Source organism: Eptatretus burgeri, chromosome 5, assembly GCF_056783735.1.
Source record: "Eptatretus burgeri isolate ZD-2024b chromosome 5, Ebu_testis_v1, whole genome shotgun sequence".
In the NCBI taxonomy this organism is placed as follows: domain Eukaryota; kingdom Metazoa; phylum Chordata; class Myxini; order Myxiniformes; family Myxinidae; genus Eptatretus; species Eptatretus burgeri.
This window is the reverse complement of record NC_140965.1, coordinates 28,523,130-28,540,629: the sequence shown is the minus strand read 5'-3', so window position 1 is coordinate 28,540,629 and position 17,500 is coordinate 28,523,130. Positions and strand designations below refer to the sequence as shown.

Here is a 17,500-nt window from a genome sequence, read left to right as displayed (position 1 = left end):
GAGGAATGGGGGGCAGGAAAGATGCATGGGGTGGACAGGATCGATGCAGAAGGAATCTCTCAGGAGGGATAAAACTGGAAATTTGGAAAGAGGAGGGCTTGGGGTGGGTTAATGATGGTAAAAAAAACATCAAGGCTTTGGATTGGGGAAGATCTGAGGTGGTGGTGAACAGCTGTCTTGAAGACCGGGAGGGAAGAATGGGGCTGAAGAGAATGTGGAAGTTTGTTCCACAGACGGGGAAAAAAAGAGGGACGAAAGAGTGGAGGTGAGCAGTGATTCTGGATTTAGGTAGTTTCACCAGAAGGGGTTGATGGCGGACCATGTGCACCCTGCAGAAACCTGGAGGGACAAATGACAGAAAGAGCAGAGGGTGCAAGACCAGAAAGGAGTTGGTTGAAGTCAGAGAGACAACCAGCCTGTCTGCGATGGGAAAGTGATAGGTCCAAAACTCAGCTTCAGCGCAGGAGATTCCCATGACCTTGAAGTGGTTATACGTGTCAACAGCAATGATGGATTCCATAACTTCACTTAAATCTTTCATTTATAAGCAAAGTGATGGAATCCATCATTGCTGCTGATGTCATCTTTCCTGTTTTATAACAGTCTGATTTTTGACCATCAGTTTGGATTCCAACCAAGTCACTCAACTGTGGACATGCTACTGTTCCTACCTCAGTAATGCTTGTAGGGGCAAAAACTCAAAGAAGAGGTTAGGACAGTCTCTCCAGACATATCTTGAGCACTTGACAGTTCGTCATTCTGCTCTGCTTCGCTGAAACGATGGCTCAAGGTATGCACCCTCTCCTCAAAGCTGTCTAGCCTGAGTTTGAATCCCGACCCAGTTATGAAGTGTCATCTGGTGTTTCACAAGCAGAGTGATGCATCAATGTGTTTGCTGTCCCTCAGATTTACGTTAAAACGGGCGCCCGATCTGCCAACAATCGTTGGTGGACATTAAAGATCCCATGGAGTCTTAAACGAAGAGTGGACGTGCTATTGCCAGCACTATGAACAAATTACAAATTCCTGTCATAACCAGGGGGCATTGCATCAGCGGCACAGCTGTGCTCTTAGCCAATGATGCTACCCCACAGCCTTTTGTTGTATAAGAATGAAGATTCTGCTCTGCTTGCCAAGCTCGCTGAATGTGGCATTCAAGGCTGGCCTGCATGCCTCGATTTTTGACTTCATTGTTTGGTTCAAAGAAGCAACATGTCAATGTCGAAGTCATGGCAGAAGCTGAACTAATGATCAGAGATTAGATAGAGGAGAGATGATGCCGAACATCTACAGCAATCTACAGCAATTAGAGCCTGGTGTTGGCGCAGTGGTTAGGGCAGCGGCTTGGGATCCAAGAGGTCCTGAGTTCAAGCCCCGTTGAGCCACTGAATTAATACACCAGGGGGTTGACTCAGCCTGTCATCCTTCCGAGGTCGGCGAAATGAGTACCAGTATACTGGGCCGGTGTATACCCCGGTTAAAAAATAGGTGTACCATATCCCTGTGTCGTAAGAGGCGACCAGGGTTGCGTCAGGAAGGGCATCCGGCGTAAAACATGTGCCAAATCACTATGCGGGTCATACGGATGATCCGCTGTGGCGACCCCTAATGGGAGCAGCCGAAAGAAGAAGAAGAAGAAGAAGAAGAAGAAGAAGAAGATCTACAGCAATGGAAGATGCCGCAACTTTGATTGTGATAGCGAGAGGGCTGCTGATCTGTAGTTGAGTGTATCAGACTTGGAAACCTTCTTTTGAATCGGGATGATGCTTTTGCCTTTTCAAGATGAAGGCAGGAGGCCATCTGAGAAAGACCAGGAGAGGAGTGAGGAAAGAGGATAGGTTTAGACTATAAAATTTGTTCTTGAGTTCTACAGTGCCAATGCTGTCAGGACCAATTGCAGAGTTGTCACTATTGACTTGGAATTCCTCAACCTTGGTGGGAGACAGTTGTCTGTTACAAATGGGGTGAGGGAGGTGGGTCAGTAAATGAGGGATTGAGGATATTTGTGCTTTCAGTAAAGACAGTGTAAATATATTCAGGTTTTTCTCAAGCAGAGTAGAACATGACTTCATCCTTTCGAAGTGAAGGTGCAGGAGACATTTAATCAGCTACTTCCAAGCTCTGGAGGTTGGTGAGAGATGAGAGGTTGGATTGCAGGTGTTTTATGTTGGACCCGGGCTTGTTGATGGACTGATACACACTAATTGTGGGATTTATAGTGGGACCTTAGGTTCCTATTATTTGGCCTTGACCTTCAAGTGGAGAATGTAACCTGCTTTTTCACGATTTGCCTCACCACATCCTTCAATGTGCCAAGGCCAGGCCTTTGATGCATTCAATGCATTGCTATCACAGTCAATACATTGCCATCAATGGAACCTTCTATACTCTCCCTGTGGAGACTGGAGTGCCCCAAGGTAATGTCTTTTGCCCAGTCTTGTTGTTCTACTCATCTACATAAACGACCACTCGGAGGCCTTGAAAGTCCTCTCTTTTTTTTTTTGCAAACAAGTTCACATTACTAAATATATAGTAATCCATCCCACTGACAGGCATAAAACAGTTGCCTGACTGCTAATTTCGAATTGATTAGATGTTCTTCTGATAAATGGAACATGTCCTTCAATCCAAGTAAATCTTACGGTCTTAACCTGTTACTCTGGAAGGATGGTCAAATGAACCCACCTATTTCCATGGTCAGCTACTGGAAGAGGTTCAGTCACTTTGAGATCTCACCATGAGGCAAGACCTATCCTGAGCCGATTATACAGGGTGGCCATAAAGTCTGGAAGCATAGGCGAATATACATTATAAATGGTTTATTGACATTACATTACAATACATGTAATGTTCAATAACATTACATGACATGTTCAATGTGTTGTCCCTCATGAGAAATGCACAGTTCAATGCGCTGTGCAAAATTGCAATGAACGTGGTGCATTAATGCAGCATTTCCATCAATCCCTGCACGTGCATCCGTGATGCGTTGCCTCAGATTAGTCATGTCTCTGATTTTCACTGAATAAACCTGTGCCTTCAGCAAACACCAGAATAATAGTACTGCAGCATAGCAAACCAATTGTTCAAATTTGCATAAAAGCACCAAAATTGGTACACATGTAGAATAATGTATTCTGACCAATTCTGGATATGGAGCCACTTGAGATTTTGCCTTGGTCAGCTTTGGTGCTTTTATGCAAATTTGAACAATTGATCTGAAATATCAGACTACGCTGCTGGACTACAAGTAATCTGAGGGGTTTAGATCTGGCAAGACGTCATAATAATAATAATAATAATAAACAGAATGACATAATATTATCTATATTTCTAGACTTTATGGCCACCCAGCAAAGCTGGTCTCCAAAGTCAGCAGCAAACTCAACACTCGCTGTCTTTCCAAGTCTTTACCTAAAAAAAAAAAATATATATATATATATATATATATATATATATATATATATATATATATATATATATATATATATCAAACTACTTTTGGCCTACAAGGTCTTTGTTCATCGCTCAATGGAGTACATTCTGCTCTCCATTGTGGGAGAAGGGCAGGTTCATTATGCATTCACATTGAAGGCAGGTCGGTGGCCCCATTGTTTTTTTATACCACCATTCCTCCAGTCCAACTCCCTCTGCTTTATTGCTGCTGCTACTGTCTCCAGCAGCCCCATGATGCACACGTTCTTTCAGTAACCCCATCCTGGTTAACTTTCCAGAATCCAGGTTGACTACACACCTCAACTCTTTTGTTCCTTGCTTCTCCAATCAGCAGAACCACCGTCCTGAGGCTGTGCTATCCAACTCTTCCCTCCATGACCTATTCCCGATCCTTACTCACAATTCCTTGTACCCACCCACATTAGTCAAACTTAAGCCAACCATTCTACGTGCAGGTAACTGTGTTTCCTCCTCCTCTGTCTCTTCCTTTCCTGTTTATCTGTTCATTGCCTTGCTTATTGTGTTCTTTTCAGTTCTTTCCCTTTTTATCCTCCGTCACTTCGCTCTTCCATGAGCCTTGATCTTGTAAATACGAGGAAAGATAAGATCCTCTACTTTTGTGTTAATCAATTTAAGTGACTCTGCAATTCCCAACCACAGTATCACTCAATCCGCATCACATGTCATATTCTGACAGAACATAGAGACCTCGAATCCAGCAACCCAAAGGGGGAATTGTATAAGCGAGAATTTTAAACATCAGACTGGGAACGAGATTTCCTTGTGGAAGAATATTTTTGCAAAAAAAAAGGTAAAAAATAAAAATAAAAACTGTTAACAAAGCTGTATAGCCTGGCCAATGGCCATGCATGTAAAGCCATAAAAAGCTTGTCAAAGTAATAAGTATGCACCTTTTCCCCCAAGGCCAAAATACATGGTCCTACAGATATTCTTACTGTTTCTGCCTTCAGGCATCATCAGCAAGACAACATGAGCTTAAAATGCAGAGTTTGTAGACGAGGTTTATACTGTTTAACCCCAAGACTACCATAATCCACCGAGTTTGATCATAATCCGTCCATAACCTTTTGAAATATCAATATATCATGCTACATGCCGTTTTTGGCCTAATCTCTCAATGGTGAAGAATCACTTTAAAAATTCTAGTATCCAGATCCAGATCTTCACCAAAATCTAATCAATTAGTCCTTGTCGCACACCAACCTGTCCACCAAATTTTGTTTGAATCCATCCACAATGTTTTGAGATATCCTGCTCACAAACAGACAAACGGGTGAAAACATAGCCTCAGTCCACCTTTGGTGGCGAAGGTAAAAATAATGCTATACAGTACTGTATGAACACTAATCTAATCTAATCCTGCACACTTTTTATTAACTGACTTGATTCAAATATCGTTCCAATATGAGTAACTTATAGTATATATTCAGCTGATTGGACATTTTTGGTACCTTTTGCAAATACACAAGTTACTCATATTGGAACAATATTTGAATCAAGTAAATGCGGTACTTACAAAAGAAATAAATAATGTACTCATAATTGCAGATGGCACTAAAATGTACAATCAGGCAAATGCTAGCAGACAAGACAGTCAGCTTAACTTTCCCAAGCTATATAGGATGGTATGTACAATCTAGTGCTTGGAGAACAGCAAAACAACAACTTATAATCAAATGTCATTCCATCGGGACTCAAGCCAATATGGGGGAACTGCAACCTCGATAAATGGAAAGTAAGTAAGCTAACAAGTTAACTCTGCTGCTCAGCCTTTCATAATTAAACCATGGGATAAGCCTTGCGTCTATGAGTAGACACAGCTGCATCTCACACAGCCTACATCGATGCCTTGCAAAGGAAGAACTGTTGGCATGTCTCCCAGCAAGATGCCTGTTCTTAAGCGCTTGCTGGTTGGTTAGAGGCATTTCCGTCTCCTTTTGCATCCCACATTCTGGGCTACATCATCTCATTATATTGTATGCAATCTTTTCTCAATCCACCATTTGTCTATCTCTTCGGCTTTTGCTGATCAGTTCAGACATCCGCTAATGTGGAACTGCTCTTCTGCTTTTGCAGAACCTACTTCATAAGGCTTTGTCTGCATGAGACAGCCCAGTGGCAGATCCAGGGGCAAATCTTGAGAGGGGATACTTTATCGAGGAGCACCTTTTACAGTAGTACTACAAAATACATCGAAATAGCTATTTCATTGGGTGCATCACATCACAAACCAAGGCCCAATTGTCGGCTTTGCAACTCAGCGAATCTGCAAATAACACCTTGGGTATCCAGAAGATTGTCCCTGTGTGCTTGCAGCAGACAAGTGACTCTGGCATGTCCTCTGTCATTATGATTATAATTGCAGTGCACATTTTCTCCACCATTGAAAACATTCGTTCCGATTCACACGTCGACACTGGAAGCGTTGCCGGTACAGTTAGCAAAATTAAAATGCTCGGAAATATAGTTCCTTCACATGGAACAATATTTGGATTCAGAACTATCACATGGATTCAGAGCTGCAATGGCAGTTGCAGAACGAATGACGCAATGGTAGTGGTTTGTCACTTTCGAGGAGTGCTTCGAAAGACGTTCTGATTTACATGGGTGCCCCTTGTCAAATAATGCAACCTCAATTACGGTGAAATGACCCCAACTCAAGGTAAATTAATCCTATCGCATAGGCGACATTACGTCATTATGCTACCTTGCAGATGCCATGACCCCACCCTTAGGCGCAGCATTATGCTACTTTGGGGCTGTCATGGCTCTACCTTAAAGAGCACCATTACGCTACCTTTGGGGTGCCAAGGCCACGTACCCTGAGGGGCACCATTATGCGACTTTTGGAGCGCCAAGACTCTACCCTTTAGGGCATCAATATGCTACCTTGGCAGTACCATGGCTCAACCTTCTCGGGCACCATTACGCTACCTTGGAGGTGTCATGCTTCTACCCTTAAGGTTATATCACCCATATGGAAGGGGGTGAGGGCATTGCCCTAGTGCCCCACCATGATCTGCCAATGAGCACAAAACCTCTCTGTGCCAGAACCAAGCCAAGGTGACACCAAATTCCATGTATCCACAGTGCAAAGACAAAAGCTCATGGCAGATGTCACTGCACCGATTACTTGCGAAGCATAAAGATTAATAGACATTTTGCACAGGCATACATGTGATCATAACTTTCTGGAAAGCTCGTACACACCAAGAACATACAAGTGCTTGAGAGACTTCTCAGTTTGATTTGCATGTAAAAAGACTAGATAAAACACATGTACACCGAAGGCGACTGTAAATTACACCACCATGTCTAGAAGATAAGACAAAGAGGGACACTTATTTGAGAGCCTGGGGAAAAAGCCCACCCTGTATTGGTGAGATTGATCATCCCTGACACAGGCATTGTCACATAAGGTACCTTCACACTCCCATTTGTAAAAAAAAAAAAATTTCAAGAATTTTAAACTCTGAATAGGAAGCAGTTATAACGTATACAATCACGGTTATTAAATTTAGTTGAAAATATCAATGCAATTAAGCTTGAAACTTAAATGTGATGACGATTCATGTTGACGTCACAGTGCTTATCATGTTATGTAGCATGAATAAGTTCGAATGGAATCTTTGTTGGGTTGATTTTTTTTTTCTTTCTCCTGGTCGAATGTCTACCTGAGTCAGGTGAGTCTGGAGACTCTGACAGCATTGTGTGGACACAGCGACCAACGACTTGCTGGTGGAGATGTGGCCATAACCAATTCCCATCTTGTTTTCCCTCCTGCACTTCCATCGACATCTTCCGTCAATAAGCACATGGTCTACCCTTCATCATGCAATGCCTTAAGTAACCTCGTATGTTCAAGGATCCTCTTGGTTTTTTTTTCCACATGGACGCGCCCTTTGAGATGGCATTGTAAGTGGTTTCTAGCTGTTCTTTCATCTTTCTTTCTTCATACAAAGCAGTCAAAAATATACCACATTGTCAATGTTCATATTTAAATTTTTTTAACCTTGGCTGGAATAATGTGTAGTTAAATTACAATTAACTAAGCAGGCAATTTAAATGTTGCTACCGCTGCTACTGATGGTGGACGGAGGTTGATTTCATCCCTGTCTGTCAATGAGCAGGATATCTGAAAAAAGTTGTGGATGGATTCGGATTAAATTTGGTGGGCAGGTTGGGTGTGCGACAAGGACGAACTGATTAGATTTTGGTGAAGATCCGGATCTGGACATGAGATTTTAAAAAAGTGATTCTTCACCATTGCGGGATAGGGCCAAAAACGATATGCAGTGGAGCACGATATCTCAAAAAACATGTGGACGAGTTATTACAAAACGATGTGGATGATGAGTTGGTTCGGTGACAAGAACAGTGCCGTTCTCGTTTATATTTTGTGATACACTAATATATCATGTCAAACTTTCATTCAGAAATCACATATATAAGCATGGGTCATGCATGAGAAAATGTACAAATATAAAGTACCAACCTTATAAAACGCAAAGAGCGCATCACTCCGCCAGGTTAAACAATTTATGGTTTATATTCCACCCATAGGCTGGACCTGAATCCGGATCTTCAACAAAATCGAATCGGCTTTTTCTCATCACCTACCCAACTCATCCACTTAGTTTTGTCATAACCCATCAATAACTTTTTGAGGTATCGTACTATATAATATTAAGTTGTTGACCTTTTGACCTATATAGTCAAAAAACATTGACAGCCTCACTTTTGCCCTTCGGAATCCCCTGGTAAAATTTGAGGAAGATATCTGAAAGCGTTCGCGAGTTATCGCATTCACAGACAAAACATACCAATGAGACAGACCGACAAATGATGAAAACTTTCGATTGGGTGGGCAGGTTTACATGAACAGCCTTCTGCATTGACAAGCTTGTAAGCTTGAGAATCGTGTTGTTATTCAATGCACCGTCCAGGAGGAGGTCTGAATCAGGTGAAGCAATAGTAGTGACAGACAGTGCAATGGCTGCCCAGCTATGGTACATTTGAGTACATAGTACTTTAAAATATTCAAAAGTTCAATGAAGTGTTTAAAAGGCAGATACTTGGTGGGTACAGACATACTGCCTGCCATTAGAGAGGGGGCAAATAATCTGATTGAGGACTAGCTCACCCTGTTCATCACATATCTGATGACTTAAATGTATGGACTATAGAGTATGCCACATGATAATAACAATTATTATTACTCTGGTTGTTTTACCATCATTATTATTATTATTATCTTGAGGGGTGGATAAGTTTACATGGAAATTAGATAGGTACTTGGATGTATTGGAGATAGAGGGATTGTGTGTGAATGGGTGAGAATACCAGGGTTGGTGCAGCATAGGCGTGATGGACCCAATGGCCTTCTCCTGAATCAAAGTTCCTTGTGTATCCCTGTACTGTATATATTTATTGATTCCACCTGTCCAGGAAAATAAGCTGATATGGTCTCCGAAAAAAGCCACACATTTCTTTCAGTCATACCTTCATGCTGATAATTTATCCTTCAAATTCTGTTCCTTCACTTCTTCTTTGTACAAAGGGATTGTGTTTTTTGCTCTGCGCCTCAATGACTATGATGTCATATCGAGAGTGTCTCTAAGAGCTAGGATGGTTTCTTTCCATTGCCTCATCTTCGACACATACTAAAGTGATATTTGAAGTACATACTGTGTTGACATTAAATCTTGTTTATTGACCAGTTTGTGTGGAAAAATTGTTCTACATGCTACACACAGTATGCAATGAGACCAGTCGAATGACGAGGGCTGACAGGATGGCCTACAGGTACACATACTCACCTCTAAGCTCTAAGCTGTCAAGCCTGGGTTTAAATCCCGATTCAGCATTAAACTGTCATCCAGGCGTTTCACAGGCAGGATGATTCATCAATGTGTGTGCGCCATCCTTCTGATGGACGTTAAATGTGAATCCCGTCCACCAGTATTCATTGATGGATGTTAAAGATCCCATGGTTTGCGAAGAGTAGGTGAGCTATCGCGGGCTCCATGGTCAAATTCCAAATCCCTGCCCTAACCAGAAAAGGACATTGCATCAGTGGCACAGCCATGCCCTCAGCCAATAATGCTACCCCACAGCTTTGTGTTACATATAAATGAAGAAGTCAAATAGAAATATGCAACAATATCCAATTCTGTCATCAGTTGCTAGCAGGAGGCATTGCTTTGGAGTGCAGTGCAAAGAGCGTCACATCATTGGATGCCGGGAATGCAAGCAAGTGCAGCTGCGATCGGAATTTGTAAGTTCACCACAGTTGGTATCATAATCTATACATCATGGAGCAAGTGATTGTATGTCCGCTCTAAACTCATTGGTTGGACAGCTGGTCTGACGCCACCCACAATTGTAACCTGAAAAAAAAACAACATCCACCATTTTGTGCTATGGTAAGCCCAACGCATTTATGGAAGTGTCATATTCATAATCGCCATGTCCGCTCTATAAGTTTTCATTCAGTATAAAACAACCAAAGCGACTGTTAAAAGGATCATCAGTTATTGAAAGGTTGGAGCTGATGGGCATCATGGGCCTTGTGAAGGGGACAGTATGTACATGCCTCAGCCTTCTGGCCTTAGGCTTCACACCTTCGGCTTCAGACTTCTGTTCTCAGCTTACGGCCCAGTGCATTTGGAATTATTCAAGCTATATAACCATGATGTATTGTATATTCACATAAGCAGTATGCATGTTTTTGCTTCATGTACGTAACCCCCTTGAAAAAAATTGCTGCAGTTACAACTATAGTATATGAGAGTTGTACAATATCACCCTTATAGTGTAGGCACTGTGGTAATTATTTTAAAGGTCAAAAAACGTGGTCATACAACGTCCTCGAAAAGCATACATAAGGAAAAGAATGAATGAACAAGAGTGAGAATTGCTTTGCAATCCATGTCCCCTACCGGCCCCAATGAATGTTCGGGAGATAAAAATTTGTTTGCATTTAACACACGCTCGAGCCGATACCGGACCCAAAATGTAGAAGAAGAAACCCTCTAACCCACTGTATTTGGGTCTATTCACAAAATAAAAGGAAAGGCAATGTTCATTTACTGATATATATTTTGTAGACTGGAAACCAATAAAGAAAAGTAGGACAACAAGCTGGAGATAAAAATTTGTTTGCTTTAACACATGCTCGAGCCTATACCGGAGACAAAATGAAGAAGATACTCTCGTTGGTTTCAAGGCTTTGCCTATTTCAAATTAAAAATAACCCGATGTTCATACATGAAGCAAAAACATCCATATGGCTTATGTGCATATATAATACATCGTGGTTATACACCACGGATCATTCCAATTGCACTGGGCCGTATGGACTAACACCCAGGCCTAAGGCCTGAGGCCTGCCGATCTGTGCTGTTTCATGGAATGGCGACGTATGATTTTATTAGGGTGGAGTCAGGCCAGCTGTCCAGCCAATGGGTGTAAAGCAATGGGGTGGAGTCAGGGCAGCTGAACACTGACCCATACATAATATGTGATATTTTCTAAGTTTAAAAAGAGAATAACTGAAAAATTGACAAAATGCCCTGAAACTCAAACTGCTTCTGTAACTTATCATAATAAAGCCATGTACCAAGTTTCAATTGAACATGTTAAAGGGAATGGGAAAAAGTCTGAAAAACCACATGTGGAACGGATGGACGGACGGAGAGCAAACCTATAGTTCCCTCCAGTGAAACCGGTAGGGGACTTATAAGACAAGATGGAAAAACCAACTCCAACATAAAAAGATGCAAGGACCAAGATTTAAAAAAAAAAAACTGTGATCTCTTTAGATTCTTCAGCTTGACGCAGTTTTCAAGTTATATAATGACCAAAACCATGGAGATTTTCAATATATTAGCTGTCGAACCCAAACTATGAAGACAAATGACCTGTTTGGCAACTCCATCTGAGCACAGAGCTCCCTGATGCTGAGACTGCAGGTTCATCTCCCCTATTATATATTGGGTCGATTTGTTCTTTATAATCGACTAATATCCTTTTAGGCCGAATTCACGTAAAAACACAAAGTCTCCTAAAGTTGTTGTTCTACATGTGAGACATGTACAACCCACCCCACGAGCCTTTGAGTGCTGTAATAAAAAAAAACAAGAATCATTGGGGAGTCAATAAGCCGGCTGTCCAATCTGCAATTGTAATTTTATGACGACATCATACTTTTGACAAGAATAATAATTTAATGAAGTACCATAGCAATATTCTATATTCTCTACACAGGTTAAGCATGAGGTTGATCACTTTTCCTCGTTGGGACCTTTCTGGGTCTATCATTGCGGTAACAGCCTTTGCGAAGCCCCGTGAAGATCGTGGCTAACATCAGGACAGATAGCCGGTCTTTACGTGATGCTATCGCAGTAGACCCGGTAAACCTGCTGTTTCATGAGGAAAGGAGAAAAAAGCAAGTGGTGCTACACTACATCACGTCCTATGCCATCTGCACCAGTATCCTTGAAGGTGGCCCATTAGAGGTCTAATGCTCCTTTCACGAGCCAAAGCCATGGATGGGTATTGCAACATCGCAAGGAAACGGAATGAACTGCTAAAAGCGAGCTCGGCGACTACATTATCATTATTAATGTTTCGCACAGGTAGGTGTACATGATGAGCACATGCTTTACCAGCTCGTGTGATCAATATAACGATATGTCTAATCTTATTGACCAATCACAGATCTCCTTCATCCAACGCTGAAGGCAGGCTTACTTAAACCACGTCGTCACTGTGAACAGGAGACAAGAAAACGGAACAATGTTTACATCAAGGAAACAAGAACGGATTTGGAAGAAACGTGCCAGAAACAGAAATGAAAATTCAGGAGTAATGGAAGTGTAATTAAACAGAGATTACTAACATAGTTATTTCCTACATTCATACCCATTGCCTTCCTTCTCCCAGAGCTGCTCAGTCACATTTTAAGCTTGTCCTCTTCCATCCGCATTATCGATAATCTATTTATCGTGAACAAAAAAAAGAGAAGATTTCAGGGTAACTCAACGCCATGCCACATTAATTCTCAATGCCAAGCATTGTGTGACCGCAGCAACTTCTTTAAGTGCCAATGCTTAACGGATCAATCATTGGATTGTCACTGAAAGTCTTTCGCACCTGTCTCTCTGCAATTTGTAGTGTGTAGGTCATTCATGCATATAATTGCAACATATCACACCCGAACAGACCGAAAGGTTTCTCGTCGCATCCCCTTCCCACAAGGATAGCACACGGACACTTATTGTACTGAGACGGTGACCAACATCAATGGTCTCGACTGTAGACAAAGGTCATTTAGTACGGATGTAATATGAGGTCCTAACGATATGCTGATGCTCTATCTCACAATCCAGTGTTGATTGTTTGCCTTCAAGGTGGTGAAGCATCATGGTTGGGGATGACTTGTCAGCAGCACCTTGGTTGACTCAGCATATGTGAAGCTCCTGTACAGCTCGAGGTGTCTTGAGTCGACATTTTGTTTTGTAAATCATGTTGATGTTCAGTACAGCATAGTTGCGATGCTTTAGCGATGCAACAATCCCAGCATTGCCAGGTTTACTTGATATATTTCTCTCGTCTTTATGCCATATGTGTGATTGCCAATGAAAACCACTGGAAATGGACCTGCGGAGATCGAGTGCTGGATTTGTTCAGTGCCGGCGATAACTCGCCCACTCTTCGTCGATATACATCGTGGGGTGTTTAAATGCACTTGATGCTGGCAGACTGGATAGCCAGCTTAATGTCCATCTGAGGGACGGCGGGTGCAGAGCACTTACCTCTTTTACCAGGCTGTCAGACAACTCTTGTTATGTATGATATGTAGAGATAGTTTTGCTGAGCCTGACACAGAGCAGTCTAATTCGACTTGAAATCTATTTTTGTTTCCGTGGGTATAAGCTCTTTCTTCGGGACAACAATGACAAACCGCACTCCTTTGGTTATACAGGGTGGTCCCTACATCTTGTAACCCCACCCAGTATTTTATTCCCCCCATTCAAATGCATTCCATTGTACTAGATGTCCCACAAGTCCCTTTACCCCCATGTTAACAGGTTTTTTCTTTTGTTCCAGGTGAACGATGGTGCTCACACTGATCCTCTTGATTGTTAACTGTCACAATGAATGAAATACTGCAAATGTGAAAATAAGTGTAAAAATAGATAAATAAATCAAGGTATTAGTTTTACTCTGCTCACCCGATTCCATAGTCGGAAAAGGTTCAGGACTAATGGGATACCCTGTGTATTCGTATATTCTGGCCATGGTGAGCTCAATGTGCTCACAAAGCCATATGGTGTTCCACTGGGTGCTCACAAAGCCATACGGTGTTCCACTGGGTGCTCACTCGCGGTCGTCATTGTTGCATACCTGTAACACCATGACGCAGTGTTATTTGCTGGGGGGGGGTAATAAGACAAATGATGGGGGAGGGTAATAAGACAAGACATACGAACCATTTGCAGCATTGCACACAAGGGTTGCGCCGATAGGGTGATTGACAAGTTAGTTTTCCATGTGGGTTGGAATTTCCTCTGTAATCAGGAGCAGGTCCATATTCTCCAAGGACAGTTAAAAAAACCTCCTTAAACCCACTGAAAAAAAGGTTTTCTACTATCGTCAGAGGATTTTGTCCAACGACGGTTATTGCGGTAGCAATTCGAAATGTTGAACCTCCTGAAAGAAGTTATTTGGATTTGAAGGATACGAGGTGCATTTAAAATGGTCTCAGACCCTGAATAGTTGCAATAGTCCAAAAAAGGCCATTTTCGTTTTTCATGATGTCAAAGTCCTGGGATATAAGGAGGAAGGAGATTGTTTTTCTTACTTTTGATATTGTTTGGGATCTGACCTAGGGAGTAAAATGGGGCATAGTTTAGAATAGTTATTTGATAGTGTTTGTTAGAATAAGCATAATGTATTTTCTATAATTAAGTAATTGTTGGGCAGGTGTTTAAAAAGATCTCGTCACACCGCCCAGGTGTCTTTATCTACGCCCAGCCTTTCCCTACACCCTGCATCCTTCAACCTCCCTCGATGTAATCGGTTTTTATATGGTCTTTACCTCCACCACCTAAGGTGGACGGAGGTTGTTTCCACTACTGTGTCTGTTTGTTTATCTGTCTGTGAGAGGGATATCTCAAAAAGTTATTTACGAACTCGGACGAACCTTGGTGGACAGGTTGGGCGTGCGATGAGGACGAATTGATTAGATGTTCATGAAGAATCCGGACTCCATATAAGCGCATACACTGCGCTGGCTGTGGGTGGTCTTGTTCTTCTCTGAGGTTGCTGCCTGCTCACCTGCATCTTGTTGCCTGGTTGTTTCCTGCTCCATCCTTTGTGGTTCCTGCGTGCCATGCCATGGTTCCTGTTTGGACCTGTGTGGTTGGGGAGGGCGCTGCGAGGATGGGCCAAACCCAGTGTGCATGAGCATCATGCAGGAAGCAAGTTTTCTCTTCTGCCTGTCTTGTCTACTTTCCTCTTTCAGTCTCGTCTACTCTCCTCTTTCAGTCTCGTCACCCCTGAATGAATGCTCAAGTTATTTTGTTCAGCGGTCGAGGTCCATCCAGACTGTGTGCTGAGTATTTATTTTATTATTAATTTTCAACAGTCTTTATTCACGCAACGTGGCTGTGCTGTTCTTATTCTTCTTCCATGCCCATTTTGTTGCAATAAATCCCGATTTAAAGGAGAACTTGTGTGTAGTCATCGGAAGCAGGCTCCTTGTGTCTCGCATAGCGAATTGGCCTAATAGACCCATGAGATGGACAGTTCAGGGTTCATGCTGAATCTCTTGATGGGCTCGCTCGGCCACTTTAGCCAGGCAAGTTCGCCGCGGTGGTGTGTTTTTTAAACGCCGATTCAAGCGTAAATTAGAGATCATTTTGCCCCCCCCCCCCTACGTGCCTGGTAGCATGACGGTATTGAAGACCAGCGATCATAACAATACTTATATGTTGAAAAGCAAAATATATATATATATATATATATATATATATATATATATATATATATATATATATACATATATACATACATACACACGTTAGAGTTTCTTGGGACCATCGTTAGTATCTCGTTCCGAGAACTTTCGTTAAAAAAAAAGAAGTTAATTTTATTATTTATTTCAAATCCGATTCAGGAGGACGATCAGGTTTCGAGAAGGGTGTAAAAGTTGAGTTTGCAAAGGAAGTGGTTGCTCTGGTTATCAAAGTGCAACCACATGACAACATACACAGAGAGAGAGGCGTGTGCGGTAAGAGGAAACTATGTACACAGTACTAGAGAACGGGTACACGATCCGCACGTCATTAGCATTAGGCCCGTGGAACCGGCAAAAGAGCGTGTGATTTATTTAATATTTTTAAAAGGTGCGCACGTTATGGGACATTAAGGCAACGAGGGAGTCAGGGAAAGGTCCAAAACCGTTTAGGCTCATTCAAGGGCTCGGAAGAACGACGAAGAGCAGAGTGTGCTGATGGAAGCATCCAAAGCCTTTCCAGAGCTGTGGACCAAGTGAGGGAGATTTGTTTTAATTTGTGGCAGCCAAGGCGAGCTAATCTCCATGGGCCTGAAGCCAAGGCTGCCTCTTCTCGCGTAATTAATAAATCAGCGACCGGGCAAAGCTCTCCCCAGGCTTTATCTCCCGCTCTCTCTCCCCTTCTCTCTCCCCCTCTCTCTCTCCCTCCTGCTCGCGCTATCCTCCCGCGGAATTAATAAATCAGCCCGAACGCGGTGAGCCATTAGACTCGCAGGCAATTACGGGCGGCTGGGAGTGTTCGACCCGCAAAACCGCTCCCATGGAAACGGGGCCCAGCAGTTCCTTACCGCCGATCCGGACCGTGGCCCCAGGAGATCTTGTACCTGGAGTTGCTACCTCCATGCCGTGCACACACCCAAATATGGGACTGCAGGTTCAACTCCCGGCACGAGAAATGCACGAATCTGACATTAAGGCAAGAAGACCGAGTTAAAATTCACCTTAACATGGGCAGGGTCTTCAATATGTCGGATGTGGCACACATCAGTCGTGGATTTGCCCGTTGAGCTCGTCTGGGTTCGATTCCTGAACTGACTGAAGTGTCGGATTGATGCTTAGCAGGCAGGGTGTTGCGTCACAAAGTGTGCCATCCCTCGGATGGACGTCAAGCCGGGTGTCCTGTCTGCTCACATTAGTTGGTGGACGTTGCAGATCCCACGGTGTCTTTTGAGAAGACGAGGCGAGTTATCGCCGGCACTCTGAACAAGTTATAAAAAAAACAAAAACACTCCTGCCTCCTTCAGTCGAACGTCAGACCTTGCCAGCAGGTTCGTGAAAGACTTGAACCGAAAGTGAAAGCTGCGAATGTAGTAAACTCCACGCACATCCAAAACTCCACGGTGATTCCAACCTGTTTACCTCGATGTTTAGTTTTGCCTGTTATAATGACGTCATTATTCATAAAAGGTTAGACCAGACCTCAGAGGAACATTTCTTTCTATCAGTTCAGGAAAAATTGGATGAGGCGCAAATAATGTGGAACTTTTGATGTTCCACCATATTTTGCGCCTCATCCAATTTTTGGGACCCCATCCCAATGGCCTTGTAATAAACAAAGGCTCCCTTAAGAAGAAGAAAAAAATAAATAATAAAGAGTAAAATGAGGTCACGCTCTTCTTGTGGGGAAGGAAGTGGAAACTTTTGGATCTGTTGTTTCCTGTTTCGTGTCGTCGTCCTGTTTCGCTCGAGGCGTTTGAATGTTGAGCCACCACTCGCCTTGAAACAATGAACGCACGTGACGCGTCCCTCTTGGGGCCCTTGTCCTGATAAAACCACGTTACGTCATAAGCAACCCGAGAGCGGAACAACGGGTCGTTATTTCTGCAAATGCTTTCTGTTTTTTTTTATCAATGGCTCGAGGGCACGGCGGTGAAAGCCCCATGCCTCTGAATTGAAGACCGTGATGTTTGAAGAGAAACGTTTGGCACGACCCATCACTTG

General features: G+C 42.8%; 1 long non-coding RNA gene across 2 annotated transcripts in view; it reads right to left on the bottom strand.

Moving 5' to 3' along the window:
• Positions 1 to 17,500, bottom strand: part of LOC147026137 (uncharacterized) — a 77,080-nt gene that overhangs the window by 42,556 nt on the left and 17,024 nt on the right. The window contains exon 3 of one of the 2 annotated variants that reach the window (XR_015057905.1): positions 13,716 to 13,887. This is a non-coding gene — a long non-coding RNA (uncharacterized LOC147026137). Of the gene's footprint in view, positions 1 to 13,360; positions 13,888 to 17,500 lie in introns of those variants that run through there. The other variant, XR_015057904.1, reaches the window with a different exon arrangement.